The 17,403-nt window shown below is 36.3% G+C and overlaps 2 pseudogenes; both read right to left on the bottom strand.

Annotated features, from left to right (window-relative positions):
* Nucleotides 1-2,437: 2,437 nt before the first annotated feature.
* On the bottom strand, nucleotides 2,438-3,048 carry LOC149219706 (pyrophosphate-energized membrane proton pump 2 pseudogene; annotated as a pseudogene).
* Nucleotides 3,049-7,935: 4,887 nt separating this feature from the next.
* On the bottom strand, nucleotides 7,936-8,546 carry LOC149219705 (pyrophosphate-energized membrane proton pump 2 pseudogene; annotated as a pseudogene).
* Between the last annotated feature and the right edge of the window lie 8,857 nt (nucleotides 8,547-17,403).

Raw genomic sequence — 17,403 nt, 5'->3', positions numbered from 1 at the left:
TGCTGATTTTCATAACATTCTATATCTTTAAACAACTTATCCTCAGCCACACCAAATTTATTTGATATGCTATCCAACTGCCTTTCTGAATGATGCTCACAAACAATGTAATTTTCCTCACTATTATGATTATTATTTGAAGTAAGTTGCTGCAAGGAATTACAAAATTGAACAAGCTTTTCCTCTGCCTGAGGGGCGTAAAATCTATCTTCCAGTACTTCTTCTTGCTGTTTGCAATCGATTTCATACTCATGATGATCTGAAGCCTGATAAATCTGTTGTATCTCTACATCAATATCAAAGGATGAAACATGGTTTTCACAAGTAAACCCCTGTTGCTCTTCATGCTGCGTTTCATGTGATGTTATACCTTCTCCTTGGTGCTGGAATGCATTGTTATGAAGAGCCTCTAAAATTTCTTCATCCATAAATTCATCATCATTATAACAATCTTCCAAGTACTGAATAAGATTTAAAGAATGCCTACAGCAATCTTTAAGCAGCAATAAGGAAGGATAACCTTCTTTATACATTTCACAGAATTCATCATGAAAACTAGCAAGCGAATATATTGAACCATTTTCCAAACTTTTATACCAAGACCATGCTTTTCCTTCTAAAGTGGTCATAAACATTTTCATGAGACAATCTTCAGGGAAATGAACCTTAAGACTGCGTACATGCATATGGAACCTAACCAAATGAAGAGCAGCATCGTCTTTCTTTTCATCTTTGAATATCGGAAGATCCTCTAACCAATCAACCTTTGGCATAGGATTTGGAAAACCAGGGATATGAGACCGATTCATAGGAGCATACCTAGCATTCATTCTTGCAGTGGAATTCATCTTGAAACTTCATCAAGCTATTGATCTTCTAGCAGTGGAGTCACCTTCCAATTTCTTATTCGATGTGTGGAGTCGCCAAGGTAGTTTTGCAGCCTCAAAAAGATGTCTGGGCTCCTGCTACCTTCAGAAGTTCAGCCTCTAAATTTCGGGAATGAATAGACTTCAGGCTCCCGGCAGACGCACCAAAATGTTATCTCAAAATCAAGCCCTGGAAGGCTGCAAACCAGGAAGACTTCAAGTAACTATTTCAAACCAATCTTTAGACTAAGGCTTAGCCTCCTTAGCCTGAGAGGGCTCTCTCAAAGGGTTATTGATTTTGACTAATAATAAGATGGCTAACTCTTGTGGAATAACATTAACAAATATGAAGGCTGGAAAAACATTAAACAAGTTTCCATTGGGCCTATGGAGTAAACACCACCTCAGTAAACAATGATACTGCCTTTACATAGAAGTCAGGGCACTTAGCATTTAGATGTTAAGAACACAACACACAAATGGAACCACAACTCATAAGTACACACAGGAAGTCAGAGCACAATCAGTGAATTCTGAGTGATTGTGCACCTATGCAACTGTAAAAAGACATAAAGGAAAAGATAACATCATACATTCTGAACATAGGAATCCCTCATGAATCCTGAGAAGAAACACAGCCAACTTATATTACTGAACTCAGTCTTTTCATAAGCCAAAACAGTCCTTTGTTACAAAAGTTTCCAACCCCTATTACATAGATGTTCCCGCTATATATATTGAGCTCTTCTACCTAATTGAGGTTCCTCCTCCAGCGTGAGGGGAACTCTAACTCTGCCTATGATGACACCTGCTAACATTTGAAACTAACTAATAAATACAGCAGACTACAAATTGACAGCTCTAAAGTCCTAAAACAATTAGGACTCTAATTCGACATCATGCTGAAAATAGCATTTATTACAATCAAGATGGTGCTCCTACGAGAAAAAGGAGAAAACAAGCTCATTCTCTGACAAGTGGTCTCTTTTAGTTTGGCTGTGATAGGTGTCTGTAGTTGCTTGCTGGCCTTTAATGTAACATGTTTTCCAATACCCTAAAATATGGGAAACTGCTCCTGTTTGTCGGTCCTTGGTTTGCCTCAAATTGCTCGAATGTACAGCAGCATGTCTTCTAGCCTTTAATAACCCAAAATATAGAACACTGCCACGTTCCTGTTGAGTTGGAGGCTGCATCAATGGACATGTGTGCAGGTAAAAATTCTTTATATGCAACTAATTTAATACCCTTTGAACGGTGATAAAGTGGCTTTATAACAGAAATTTAACTTGAGTTAAAATATTCCACCCTTTTTAAGGTACACCTGTCTTGATCTGAATGGCTATGGTAACTCCATCTGGTCTCTTGCATATCCTTTAGGTGTCTCCCTTTCAAAAATTCCCGCTCTCAATACCAAACTGCCTGTCTGCGTTAAAATCATCACCTACAGCAGTTTTGTAGCGCGCTACGAAACTGCTGAATCATTTGAAACAACTTGCCTTTGACCCGAGACCTTTATCACCCAAACATTTGATTGTCAAAAACTCCCTTCAACTAACTGTGCCTTCAGATCTTCAATTTTCATTATCCCAAGCACCTCCAGCAGTATTCAAAAACAAGGCCATGAGAATACCAGAGACCGTTGCAAACATTAGCATTGAAGCAACAACTTTGGCACCAAGTAAAGGCTGATCTGTATACTGACCCAGAATCTTAAATGAGACACCAATTAAAACAGGAGATACAACTGCTAAAGCACCAGGCTTTATCATCTCCCGAAGTGAAGCAGTTGCTACTATTGCAACACAACGCGCATAACCTGGCTTCTCTTGATTTGTCATTATGCCAGGTCGATCTATAAAGTGCCTCCGCATTTCCTTAACAACTTCCTGGGCAGTTCGACCAACTGCATAACATGCCCATGCACTGAATAGGAAAATAAGCATCGATCCCAATAGACCTCCAAGAAATACCTCTGGAATAGCTATATCAACCTGCGTAAATGGTTGATGAGCATAAGCTGATACTTCATATAGGCACTGAATAAAAGAAAAGAAACTAATGCAGCAGATCCAATTGCAAAGCCTTTGGTGGTTGCTTTTGTGGTGTTCCCGACTGCATCAAGAAGATCTGTAATTTCTCTTACACTTTCAGGCTGTTGACTCATTTCCACAATAAGCTTCATCTTAGCACTCGTTAAGTTGCTTATGAGAAACCATTTAATTCCTTTTAACTTAACATCCAAAACCTCCCTCTTCAGAGGAGTAGCTATTGGATAGACATGTAATCCAGATACTTAATTGTAGCCAGATTGCAGAAGTCTGCGGCAAACATTTATCCCTGTAGCACTGCTCTAAGTCATTTTATTCAGCACGGTTGAACAGTTGTAGATGTATGCACTGGCCCAGAAGACGTCCACTGATTTTTATTAGAGATCCTCTTAGAACTTAAGATTGAAGTTGGTATTGTCCAGTAAGCCGGAAATGGAATGCTCGTTAACTCACCACCTAAGAATCTTAGAAATGTATGCACATGAAGTCACAGAGCCTTGGACATGCTTTCGAATGTTTAATGAAAAGAGGTAATCCCGGCTTAAGTTTGATCAGTTCCTTCCCTTGCATAGCTGATTTTGTGGAAAACTTGTTGCAGTATTGGTTGGCTTACAACGTAGTCCTGGATTCCAAAGGTATGCCGCTTCACTTCTAATTCATGCAAAAGCATGGCCAATTCAGACAAGCTTCTGATAGGGATTTGAAATCTTCTTTGTACCTACTTCCCTATTACTGGACTGCCGTCTTTGTAAATTGTTTCATCCGGTGAATGAGGAAATAAAATTGAGACAAACTTATCAATTGATTCAATTTTATCCACCTCAGCCATGACTAGCAAAGAATATGCAGACCCATAACGTCGTTTTAGTTCTTGTGGTGCAGCAAGGCATTTGAGTTGGCCATTGACAAGTATTGCCTCGATTGCCGTCGCTATAAGTGCCTGTGCGTATGAAATTCAAATGATTTATTCCCATGCTGAGAATCCTCTGCCTAACGGCCTCTCTCATCTTCACTGCTCCTTCTCAACTTCCTTTACATTTTCCGCCATTTTCTGCCTTTGCTACTGCTTCCCTAATTCAGTGGCCTCCTTGATATACTGTGCACGAGTAATGATAGCTTTTGGTCGACGAAGAAAAGAGAAGACAAGACCCAAAGGTAAACAAGTGATACTTGGAGAAATTGGACGCAATGAATCCACAAAAATTGAGGCACATAGATTATGTAACATGCCAACCATATCAGTTGAGTCCAACAGAAGACACGTGTAAAATGCTGAGGATGAGACCATGTCTTTTGCAGCAGATGTTGACCCTCTATGTTCGAAACCAAAAGATTCAAGGCCACCAGAAGCCCCAGACATTGACACATTAATAGCGTTAGAGACTTCTTTTGGATTGCCAACAAAGCAGCTATTTCCTGTTATAATAGACTTCGTAAGTTCAATTAATTCACAAAATGATACAAGAGGCACTGCTTCAGGTATGGGATGAATTTCGTGACTTAGAACTTAAGGCCCCAGTGCCCATCGAGCCCCCAACTTGACTAGTTGTTACTGGTGGAGAGGTAGTTGAATCAACATGAAAAATCATAGCAAAATGACAGCATACATTGGGGACAAAATCATCTTTCGGATCTTGAAGTTCTGGTTCTGCACTGGCACCAATTACAGTCATCAACAGAACCTTAAATACAGATGTCTCTGCCATTAGCTGTGTCTTTGTTTTTACCCCAAGGTCAACCTTCATAGTTGATTTTTCAGTTCTGCGTCTTGATGGATCAATGGATGGCATCAGCATCGTGCTCAAAAGTCCTGGAGTAACTCCTTCACCTGTAATATTTCCCTTCAGATTCAGAACTGATGACAAGCATACACGCAGGAGCTTGAGAGCATGCCTCCTATAAAAAGCATTCACCACAAAGCTATTTTGCATGACAGTTGCTATGGATTCGAACAAATCCCAAATTTCGTAGCGCAGCCAGTGAAAAATATGAATTATGCGCTACGAAATCACCTAAAAGATGTTGCGCTGTGAAACTGATAAAGGGATCTATGCGCTTTGTCCTCAAGCTAGTGTGAGAAATTTTGGCATTAGAATTTTCAGTGATAACAGTGGCTCTACTTGGGATAGTGTGCCCTTGTGGTACACTAAGAACCTGCAGTTCCAGTGCCTTATCCATTTATGACAAACAGAAATTTGCTTGACAAGCATCCCTTTCAAGCTTTTGGGGCCTTCACCTCGAGCTTAAGCTTGATGATCACTGTAGGAGAAAGAAGTCTATATCTACTAAAAAAAAAATGCTCAGTCAACCTTGAGCTTATTTGCACTTTCCTACCTACCTACCCTATCAGCTGCAAGCTCCACTTGTAGCTCAAGGAACATGAAACTTCCAATGAAGCCAGTCATCAATCTGATCTAAAACTTGGATCTCCTTACTGTGCTTGAAGCATATACAAACCAGATACTGAAATAGCCAAGGAAGCATGAGGTGTAACTGTTCTTCAAGATGAACATATAATTGGAAAGCTGAACAGTAAATCTTTTCCATGTAGTCAGCTATAGGGTCAAAAAACACACGGTTAGCTTGCTGATTTTCATAACATTCTATATCTTTAAACAACTTATCCTCAGCCACACCAAATTTATTTGATATGCTATCCAACTGCCTTTCTGAATGATGCTCACAAACAATGTAATTTTCCTCACTATTATGATTATTATTTGAAGTAAGTTGCTGCAAGGAATTACAAAATTGAACAAGCTTTTCCTCTGCCTGAGGGTCGTAAAATCTATCTTCCAGTACTTCTTCTTGCTGTTTGCAATCGATTTCATACTCATGATGATCTGAAGCCTGATAAATCTGCTGTATCTCTACATCAATATCAAAGGATGAAACATGGTTTTCACAAGTAAACCCCTGTTGCTCTTCATGCTGCGTTTCATGTGATGTTATACCTTCTCCTTGGTGCTGGAATGCATTGTTATGAAGAGCCTCTAAAATTTCTTCATCCATAAATTCATCATCATTATAACAATCTTCCAAGTACTGAATAAGATTTAAAGAATGCCTACAGCAATCTTTAAGCAGCAATAAGGAAGGATAACCTTCTTTATACATTTCACAGAATTCATCATGAAAACTAGCAAGCGAATATATTGAACCATTTTCCAAACTTTTATACCAAGACCATGCTTTTCCTTCTAAAGTGGTCATAAACATTTTCATGAGACAATCTTCAGGGAAATGAACCTTAAGACTGCATACATGCATATGGAACCTAACCAAATGAAGAGCAGCATCGTCTTTCTTTTCATCTTTGAATATCGGAAGATCCTCTAACCAATCAACCTTTGGCATAGGATTTGGAAAACCAGGGATATGAGACCGATTCATAGGAGCATACCTGGCATTCATTCTTGCAGTGGAATTCATCTTGAAACTTCATCAAGCTATTGATCTTCTAGCAGTGGAGTCACCTTCCAATTTCTTATTTGATGTGTGGAGTCGCCAAGGTAGTTTTGCAGCCTCAAAAAGATGTCTGGGCTCCTGCTACCTTCAGAAGTTCAGCCTCTAAATTTCGGGAATGAATAGACTTCAGGCTCCCGGCAGACGCACCAAAATGTTATCTCAAAATCAAGCCCTGGAAGGCTGCAAACCAGGAAGACTTCAAGTAACTATTTCAAACCAATCTTTAGACTAAGGCTTAGCCTCCTTAGCCTGAGAGGGCTCTCTCAAAGGGTTATTGATTTTGACTAATAATAAGATGGCTAACTCTTGTGGAATAACATTAACAAATATGAAGGCTGGAAAAACATTAAACAAGTTTCCATTGGGCCTATGGAGTAAACACCACCTCAGTAAACAATGATACTGCCTTTACATAGAAGTCAGGGCACTTAGCATTTAGATGTTCAGAACACAACACACAAATGGAACCACAACTCATAAGTACACACAGGAAGTCAGAGCACAATCAGTGAATTCTGAGTGATTGTGCACCTATGCAACTGTAAAAAGACATAAAGGAAAAGATAACATCATACATTCTGAACATAGGAATCCCTCATGAATCCTAAGAAGAAACACAGCCAACTTATATTACTGAACTCAGTCTTTTCATAAGCCAAAACAGTCCTTTGTTACAAAAGTTTCCAACCCCTATTACATAGATGTTCCCGCTATATATATTGAGCTCTTCTACCTAATTGAGGTTCCTCCTCCAGCGTGAGGGGAACTCTAACTCTGCCTATGATGACACCTGCTAACATTTGAAACTAACTAATAAATACAGCAGACTACAAATTGACAGCTCTAAAGTCCTAAAACAATTAGGACTCTAATTCGACATCATGCTGAAAATAGCATTTATTACAATCAAGATGGTGCTCCTACGAGAAAAAGGAGAAAACAAGCTCATTCTCTGACAAGTGGTCTCTTTTAGTTTGGCTGTGATAGGTGTCTGTAGTTGCTTGCTGGCCTTTAATGTAACATGTTTTCCAATACCCTGAAATATGGGAAACTGCTCCTGTTTGTCGGTCCTTGGTTTGCCTCAAATTGCTCGAATGTACAGCAGCATGTCTTCTAGCCTTTAATAACCCAAAATATAGAACACTGCCACGTTCCTGTTGAGTTGGAGGCTGCATCAATGGACATGTGTGCAGGTAAAAATTCTTTATATGCAACTAATTTAATACCCTTTGAACGGTGATAAAGTGGCTTTATAACAGAAATTTAACTTGAGTTAAAATATTCCACCCTTTTTAAGGTACACCTGTCTTGATCTGAATGGCTATGGTAACTCCATCTGGTCTCTTGCATATCCTTTAGGTGTCTCCCTTTCAAAAATTCCCGCTCTCAATACCAAACTGCCTGTCTGCGTTAAAATCATCACCTACAGCAGTTTTGTAGCGCGCTACGAAACTGCTGAATCATTTGAAACAACTTGCCTTTGACCCGAGACCTTTATCACCCAAACATTTGATTGTCAAAAACTCCCTTCGACTAACTGTGCCTTCAGATCTTCAATTTTCATTATCCCAAGCACCTCCAGAAGTATTCAAAAACAAGGCCATGAGAATACCAAAGACCGTTGCAAACATTAGCATTGAAGCAACAACTTTGGCACCAAGTAAAGGCTGATCTGTATACTGACCCAGAATCTTAAATGAGACACCAATTAAAACAGGAGATACAACTGCTAAAGCGCCAGGCTTTATCATCTCCCGAAGTGAAGCAGCTGCTACTATTGCAACACAACGCGCATAACCTGGCTTCTCTTGATTTGTCATTATGCCAGGTCGATCTATAAAGTGCCTTCGCATTTCCTTAACAACTTCCTGGGCAGTTCAACCAACTGCATAACATGCCCATGCACTGAATAGGAAAATAAGCATCGATCCCAATAGACCTCTAAGAAATACCTCTGGAATAGCTATATCAACCTGCGTAAATGGTTGATGAGCATAAGCTGATACTTCATATAGGTACTGAATAAAAGAAAAGAAACTAATGCAGCAGATCCAATTCCAAAGCCTTTGGTGGTTGCTTTTGTGGTGTTCCCGACTGCATCAAGAAGATCTGTAATTTCTCTTACACTTTCAGGCTGTTGACTCATTTCCACAATAAGCTTCATCTTAGCACTCGTTAAGTTGCTTATGAGAAACCATTTAATTCCTTTTAACTTAACATCCAAAACCTCCCTCTTCAGAGGAGTAGCTATTGGATAGACATGTAATCCAGATACTTAATTGTAGCCAGATTGCAGAAGTCTGCGGCAAACATTTATCCCTGTAGCACTGCTCTAAGTCATTTTATTCAGCACGGTTGAACAGTTGTAGATGTATGCACTGGCCCAGAAGACGTCCACTGATTTTTATTAGAGATCCTCTTAGAACTTAAGATTGAAGCTGGTATTGTCCAGTAAGCCGGAAATGGAATGCTCGTTAACTCACCACCTAAGAATCTTAGAAATGTATGCACATGAAGTCACAGAGCCTTGGACATGCTTTCGAATGTTTAATGAAAAGAGGTAATCCCGGCTTAAGTTTGATCAGTTCCTTCCCTTGCATAGCTGATTTTGTGGAAAACTTGTTGCAGTATTGGTTGGCTTACAACGTAGTCCTGGATTCCAAAGGTATGCCGCTTCACTTCTAATTCATGCAAAAGCATGGCCAATTCAGACAAGCTTCTGATAGGGATTTGAAATCTTCTTTGTACCTACTTCCCTATTACTGGACTGCCGTCTTTGTAAATTGTTTCATCCGGTGAATGAGGAAATAAAATTGAGACAAACTTATCAATTGATTCAATTTTATCCACCTCGGCCATGACTAGCAAAGAATATGCAGACCCATAACGTCGTTTTAGTTCTTGTGGTGCAGCAAGGCATTTGAGTTGGCCATTGACAAGTATTGCCTCGATTGCCGTCGCTGTAAGTGCCTGTGCATATGAAATTCAAATGATTTATTCCCATGCTGAGAATCCTCTGCCTAACGGCCTCTCTCATCTTCACTGCTCCTTCTCAACTTCCTTTACATTTTCCGCCATTTTCTGCCTTTGCTACTGCTTCCCTAATTCAGTGGCCTCCTTGATATACTGTGCACGAGTAATGATAGCTTTTGGTCGACGAAGAAAAGAGAAGACAAGACCCAAAGGTAAACAAGTGATACTTGGAGAAATTGGACGCAATGAATCCACAAAAATTGAGGCACATAGATTATGTAACATGCCAACCATATCAGTTGAGTCCAACAGAAGACACGTGTAAAATGCTGAGGATGAGACCATGTCTTTTGCAGCAGATGTTGACCCTCTGTGTTCGAAACCAAAAGATTCAAGGCCACCAGAAGCCCCAGACATTGACACATTAACAGCGTTAGAGACTTCTTTTGGATTGCCAACAAAGCAGCTATTTCCTGTTATAATAGACTTCGTAAGTTCAATTAATTCACAAAATGATACAGGAGGCACTGCTTCAGGTATGGGATGAATTTCGTGACTTAGAACTTAAGGCCCCAGTGCCCATCGAGCCCCCAACTTGACTAGTTGTTACTGGTGGAGAGGTAGTTGAATCAACATGAAAAATCATAGCAAAATGACAGCATACATTGGGGACAAAATCATCTTTCGGATCTTGAAGTTCTGGTTCTGCACTGGCAGCAATTACAGTCATCAACAGAACCTTAAATACAGATGTCTCTGCCATTAGCTGTGTCTTTGTTTTTACCCCAAGGTCAACCTTCATAGTTGATGTTTCAGTTCTGCGTCTTGATGGATCAATGGATGGCATCAGCATCGTGCTCAAAAGTCCTGGAGTAACTCCTTCACCTGTAATATTTCCCTTCAGATTCAGAACTGATGACAAGCATACACGCAGGAGCTTGAGAGCATGCCTCCTGTAAAATGCATTCACCACAAAGCTATTTTGCATGACAGTTGCTATGGATTCGAACAAATCCCCAATTTCGTAGCGCAGCCAGTGCAAAATATGAATTATGCGCTACGAAATCACCTAAAAGATGTTGCGCTGCGAAACTGATAAAGGAATCTATGCGCTTTGTCCTCAAGCTAGTCTGAGAAATTTTGGCATTAGAATTTTCAGTGATAACAGAGACGATGACAATGAGGAAGATCCTCTCGGATTTCCCATTCAAGATACTGATGGTAATGTGCACATGAAGAACATCCCTCCATATTTTCTTCCAAAATTCATGGTCTAAGGTTAGAGGATCCAGAAACCTTCCTCTTTGAATTTGAAATTGTTTGTAGACCTTATGGTTACTTATTAAAAACTCAAAAACTGAGATTGTTTCCAATGACATTGAAGGATAGAGCTCTTAAATGGTTCATGAGTTTAGGGACTAATTCAATGCTTCGAAGAAAGGATTACGATTAGTGTTAATGAAAGAAGGGGGAGTAATAACTTATGTATCCAAGAAGGTGAAGAAACATGACAAGATTTATGCTACCCATGACTTAGAATTAGAAACCATAATTATAGCTTTGAAACTTTGACATAAAGACTAATAATGAGAGCCTGAAGCATCTCTTCACTCAAAGCGATCCAAATACTAGACAGAGGAAATGGAGTGAATTCATGAGAAAGTACAATTTTGGGATTTCATACATCAAGGGAAAGGAGAATGTGGTGGCCAATGCACTAAGCAAAATACCATGAATATTCTCCCTAGAACTCTTGCGGGTCAATTTGAGAGAGTGTGTGATAGAAAAAATCTTTGGAGGTAGCTTATATCCTAAAGTTACATCAATGCTCCAAAGTGGTGTTGGAAACCTCTGAACACTACTTGTGGGGGGACGGGGTGAATCAATAGTTTTTCTTATTATCAATTTACCACTTTAAACTTTTCTACTGAGTCACATATATTGTTTAGCATCACATTAGATTATCTCATGCATATAAACCATATAAGTAGCTAAAATTCTGAGATCTCCAAGGTTAGAAAAAGTTTTGATCTTATCTCTCGAAGGTTGTTCTTGTTGCATTTGGAACTTTCCAATGTGAATTTTTCTGCCCTTTGGACGAGGATCAATGCTTGTTCAACATTAAAGTATCTTCCCTTGGAGGAGTTTTGGAAGAGAAAGCAATCTTTGAAGTTTCTCAGCTTGTCTGAAAATTCCTCTCCTCTTATAGGTTTTTTTGTTCCTTCCAATAGCAAAGTAGATGAAGATCAAATCTCCACTCTTCGCTCTTGGATTATCGGCGTTGTTCATCCTGCTGAAAGGAATATGTCTGCCTAAGCTAGCGATTTCAAGGATCCATGATATCTCTGTTCTCCGTATCAAGATTATTCACTGGATGGTTCTAATGGAGATCCGTTAGACATTGTGCATTTCGAGATTTCATTTCGTGTTCATCCGATCAACTCTACCTATGAAATTGATTCTTTTGACTCAGATCTTGCTTTCGATGATATCGTAGATCCCTCCCTAGCCATCTCTTTCTCTATTCTTATTATGTGGAACCTGCTTCACTTCAACGCGACCTCACCCATGGATTATCAACCCTCCTTTTCTGTCGGCTCTCCTAGAATTCATTTCTCTGTATCTCCTGTTTTGAGCCATGATTTGGATCCTTATTCATGTTCCATTAACTTGCTCCCTTCCCTGGACTCTGCGATCCAATCCCCTCTCTCCTCGTCTTTCCTGGGAGACGTAATCTCTTCCTCCAAGAACCCCGCAAAGGTGCACTTTGGTGTAAGCCTCTCCTCCTTTCCCGAGCATCTTGTTTCATCCTCAATTCATATTACCTATCCATGTAACTCGGTTTCCTCCATCGTGGATGGTCAAACCTCCACCTCAAGTGAATTACATTGTAGTCCTTTGTCTTCCATATCTCGGGTTCCAATAAATTGAGAACCTTGCTCTTCTTCTAGTATTGACCTTTCAAGAAAGACTATTGAAGTCTCTTCCTTTGTGCCCCCATGTATATCGAACCGTGGTATTGACCTCCTTTCTGCTCCTGGAAGTTCCCCCTCTTTTAATCTTAGATGGCCTTCTTTTGAATCCTATAATAATTATAATAATTCCTCTAAATCTAATAATAATCATTTTGAATCCCACAATAATAATAGTAATTATTTTGAATCTAATAATAATCATAATAATTATTTTAAATATAAGAATAACAATAATAAAATTGGGATTGTCGATAATAATAATAATAATAATAATAATAATAATAATAATAATAATAATAATAATAATAATAATAATAATAATAATAATAATAATAATAATAATAATAATCTTATAATAAAAATAATGATAATAATAATAGTAATAAAAAAATAAAATAAAAATCTTTTATGTTGGCTGAGGCAAAGGCAGTGCTTTTTGCACAGGTTTTTGGTGACACTTTGAATGTGATAAACTGGGCAAACAATGTGTAGTGTTGTCAAAATATTGATATAATGCCTATATTATATGAAATTTTATTTCTTAAATCAACTTTTGACGATTTATCATTTGTCACATTTACAGGGAGAGGAATATGGAGGCAGGTGATCTCTCTAAAAAGGTTTACAACAAGTTTTGGACTTCTGGCTCATAATTGACTCAGATAATGGGCGGGTCATGGTTTCTGATCGAGCCCTTTACTTATAAATTCCTTATATGGTTACTCAGCTCTTGGGTTTTTGCTCTTTCAGGCCCTTTAAGGGCTGTTTATGGACATTTTGGAATCTTATTGACTATGTATATTTTTTTTCTGGTTTCTGGACTTGTCCTGGACATGTTTTGGTATATTTTGGATTCTGGTATGGGTTGTTTTCTCCGATTGTTCGGAGAGGCCCGTTCCCTTATTTTTCTCTATTTTTTCATGGTTACCTATGGTGATACTTCGGTTTTGAGAAAGTGTATTATTCACTTTCCTTAGTATGTTGTTGATTTCACTTACTGTGTATGTTGATCTCATAGACTGTTCATGAATGCTTCATTGCATATACTTTGTAACTTTTTATTCACTTAATAAAAAGTTTGATTTTTTCTGCGAAATATATATATATATATATATATATATATATATATATATATATATATATATATATATATATATATATATATATATATATATATAATCATAATAATGATCATCTTTATAATAATAATAATTTATTTTCTATGGAGTATAACAATAGTGCTAACAATAAAATAATAATAATAATAATAAAAATAAAAATAAAAAATCTCCCCTTATAATAATAGGGTTGTTAATCTTTCCAGTTTTTATTTTGATCCTCATGTTTATAGTCTTTTGGAGAAAGGTTTAATTTTTTCCTTAGCTCCTAGAAAAATCCATGTGCGTGATATTATCTGTGACATTGAATTTTGGATAAGGGACTTACTGAATTCCACAAAAGATTTCATTAGACAAGACTGTACAATCATCCTGAGAAAGGCTAAGCCCCCTAAGAACAACCTTAGCAGACCTAAGTTTGAGTCTCTCAAAGCCTTGAACAATAACAAGGACATTGTTGTTCTTAAAGCTAACAAAGGAGGTATTGTTGTTATCTTAAACAAATAGGATTACCAAAGAAAAATGTTAGATCACCTTTGTAAGAGTGGAAGCTACAGAAAATGTAATAAGAGTCTCATAAAGAAGATTTCTAAAATAGTTGCTCTAGCCATAAAATCTAGTAGCACTGTTAGCTCACTTAGTAAGAAGCTTATTGAGAAGAGCCCTCTCACTCCTAGGAGTTATGGTCTTCCAAAGATCCATAACGAAGGCCCCCCCCTGTGCCCCATAGTCAACACCATAGGAGGGCCAACTTATCTTCTCGCTAAATTTTTAGCCAATAAGCTTAAACCTCTCGTTGGCCGAACTGAATCCTTTGTCAAAGATTCGTCTTCATTTGTTAACGAGTTAAAGGGCGTAAGACTAGATCCTAGTGATAATCTTGTGAGTTTCAATGTGGTCTCTTTATAAACTAATATCCCCATTAATGAGGCCATTGAAGTCATCAATTGCATTATGAATCCATATACTGCTTATTTAGTTGAAATCTGTCTCACCTCTACTTTCTTTAGTTTTGAAGGGGAACTTTATGAAAAAACCCAAGGCATTACCATGGGTTCCCCCATTTCCCTCATGGTGGCTAATATTTTCATGGAGGAATTTGAATCCAAGGCCTTGTCCTCAACTGTATTCCAACCCAAGATTTGGAAAAGGTTTGTGGATGGCACTTGTGTCATTTGGTCTCATGGTAAGGAAAAGTTGGAGCTCTTTTTCCAGCATCTTAACAATCAATCTAGTTCCATAAAGTTCACTATGGAATTTGAATTGATGGTAGTGTTCCTTTCCTTGACGTTCTTATTTGAAGAAGGGGTGATGGTTTTTTCTCCAATCATTTTTTTAGAAGAAAACTCACACGGAGCAATATCTTCATGCTAGTTCACATCATTTCCCTGCTCAAAAGCTAGGTGTTCTCAACACCTTAGCCACTCGGGCATTAAGAGCTTCTGATGAAAACCACCTCAAAGATGAAAAACCCACGCCCCTAATGTTTTTACTAAGAATGGTTATAGAAGGTACCAGTGTCTTAGAGCTTTCCTTAAGGCTTAAAAAGGTCTTAAAAATAAAAAATATCTTAAGGATCAGTTTTCTGGAGTGCATCTTTTGTTTATTCAAGGGACTAGGGATAAGATTGCAAGGATCCTAAAAAAGCATAAGGTTCCTTTGAAATTTAGGCCCCTTCACACTATTCAGAGCTCTTTAAGATCAGTTTAAGACCCTGTGAACCCCAAAGATGGGAAAGGTGTTTACATCATTCCATGCTCCTGTGGGACTCCATACACTGGTGGAACTGGTCGATCAATAAGTCAGAGGATTTATGAGCATGCAACTAACATCAAACATGGAAGGTCCCACTCCTCTTCTTTGGTAGAACATGCGTAAAAGACAAATCATCACATTTGCATCGAAGAGGCTAGGGTCATTGCAAGGAGTGACCATTTTCATCACTGTAAGTTTAGGGAGGCCTTGGAAATTAAAAAGAGGTTGATCAATCTGAATAGAGACAATGGTTGGAGTATTAGTAGGTGTTGGATCCCTGCTCTATATTCCTAGGTTTTCATTATTATTATTATTTATTTATTTATTTTTCATTTTATTTTATTATTTTTATTTTTATTTTATTTATTTTTATAAACAATTAAGTTTGACTATATTATTTAATTCTAGTTAGAAGAGCTTCCTTTTGATTTAATAATATTATTAGTAATAATAAAATTAATTTTATTTATTACTTATTTTTATTAATAATGTTATTTATAATAATAAAATTAATTTCATTCATTTTTTATTTTGAATTTATCTATAATTTATTTTATTTGTAATTTAGAACAATTAAATTTGACCTTTTCATTATTAAATTTAGGACATTCCTTTAATTAAAACAATATATTATTAATAATAAATTTAATTTATTCGTTATTATCAATTGATTTTATATTATAAATATATTATTTATTTTCAACTTAGTCACCGGAGAATCCACAGTAAGAACCATTTTTTGCCAACGTTTCAAATCCCAACCGGGATCCATCATCAGGACAACTTGAATGCTTGATAGAAGAAGAGCTAATTTGAGGGATTAAATAGTAATGAGGAGAGAAAAAAAGATGAATGTCGGCTATCAATTTTTGAAAAATAAATTTTGATGAGAAGTCAGCTGTCTCTGATTAATTTAATTAATTAATTTTTTTTTTTAATTTTTTTTTTTTTTTAATACTAATAATAATTATTATTAATATACTAATTAATAATTAGTATTATAATAATTAATGATAATAAAAATGATTATATTGAAATTAATATTTTATAATAAATGATTGATCATTAATATTTATTATTAATATTAATTGAAATTATTATTATTTATTATCATTAATTATTATTATTAATATAATAATTAGAATTATAATAATTAAAAAACCATGATTAGTATTAATGATATTATAATGATTATAATTAATGTTAAGAATATTAATCTTGGTATATTGTATTAAATTTTTTTATAATATATGTTGTTACAATTTTATTTATATATTTATTTTTTTATTTTTTTTTAAGAAATTAATGTTAATTGTAAATATTATTGTTATTTATTATGTTACTATTTAGCTTAGAAAAGAAATTAATGATAATGTAAATATTATTGTTATTAATAAATATTATTTACTAATATAATAATTAATAATAATTAGAATTAATAATATAATATTGATCATAAGAATTGATCAAATTAATCCTAGAATACTGTATTAAGTATCAAATTGATAATATTAATCTTAGAATATTGTATTTAATATTTAATATTTATTATTTAATATTATAACAAATTTATTAGTACAATGTTATTTATATTATTTAATTAATATTAAAAAAGAAAAAATTAGTTAAAATTATCAAAAGAATAAATATTAATAATAATTATTATTATATTAAAATAGATATCTTAATATTAAGAATCGAAGTAATTAATAAGGGTAATTAATAAATTGATTAATTAATTAATGATAAAGGTCAATATAATTAATATTGTAAATGTTTAATTGTGTATTAATTATTGTTATTATTATTATACTGATAGCGGGTTAATTTTTCTGATTAGGGGAAGCCAGCTTCCACTAATCTCCATACCATTGTCTCTGTTGAGATTATGCGGGTGCTTGATAATTTCAAGAGCTTCTCTGATTTTTCGCCTATGGTGTTGCTCTTCCTTAGCGATAATAGAGGCGCTTTCCAAGCAGACATGGTGCTTGGTTTTTGACGAGTGTTCTGCCAGGGCAGAAGTACGAGACCTTTCATTTTTAATATCAGCTCCATGTTCCTTGAGTCTGGTCTGCAGGGAGCGACCTGTTTCACCAATGTAGCTTTTCCCACATGAGCAATCAATTTTATAGACCCCTTTAAGTTGATGTCTATCAATATTATCCTTGACAGATCTCATACCCTGCCTAATAGTCCCAGG

Source organism: Pinus tabuliformis, chromosome Q (genome assembly GCF_031772625.1).
Source record: "Pinus tabuliformis cultivar Carrire ecotype Pingquan chromosome Q, CPIR1, whole genome shotgun sequence".
NCBI classification, from domain to species: Eukaryota; Viridiplantae; Streptophyta; class Pinopsida; order Pinales; family Pinaceae; genus Pinus; species Pinus tabuliformis.
This window is presented reverse-complemented; position numbering and strand designations above follow the sequence as displayed.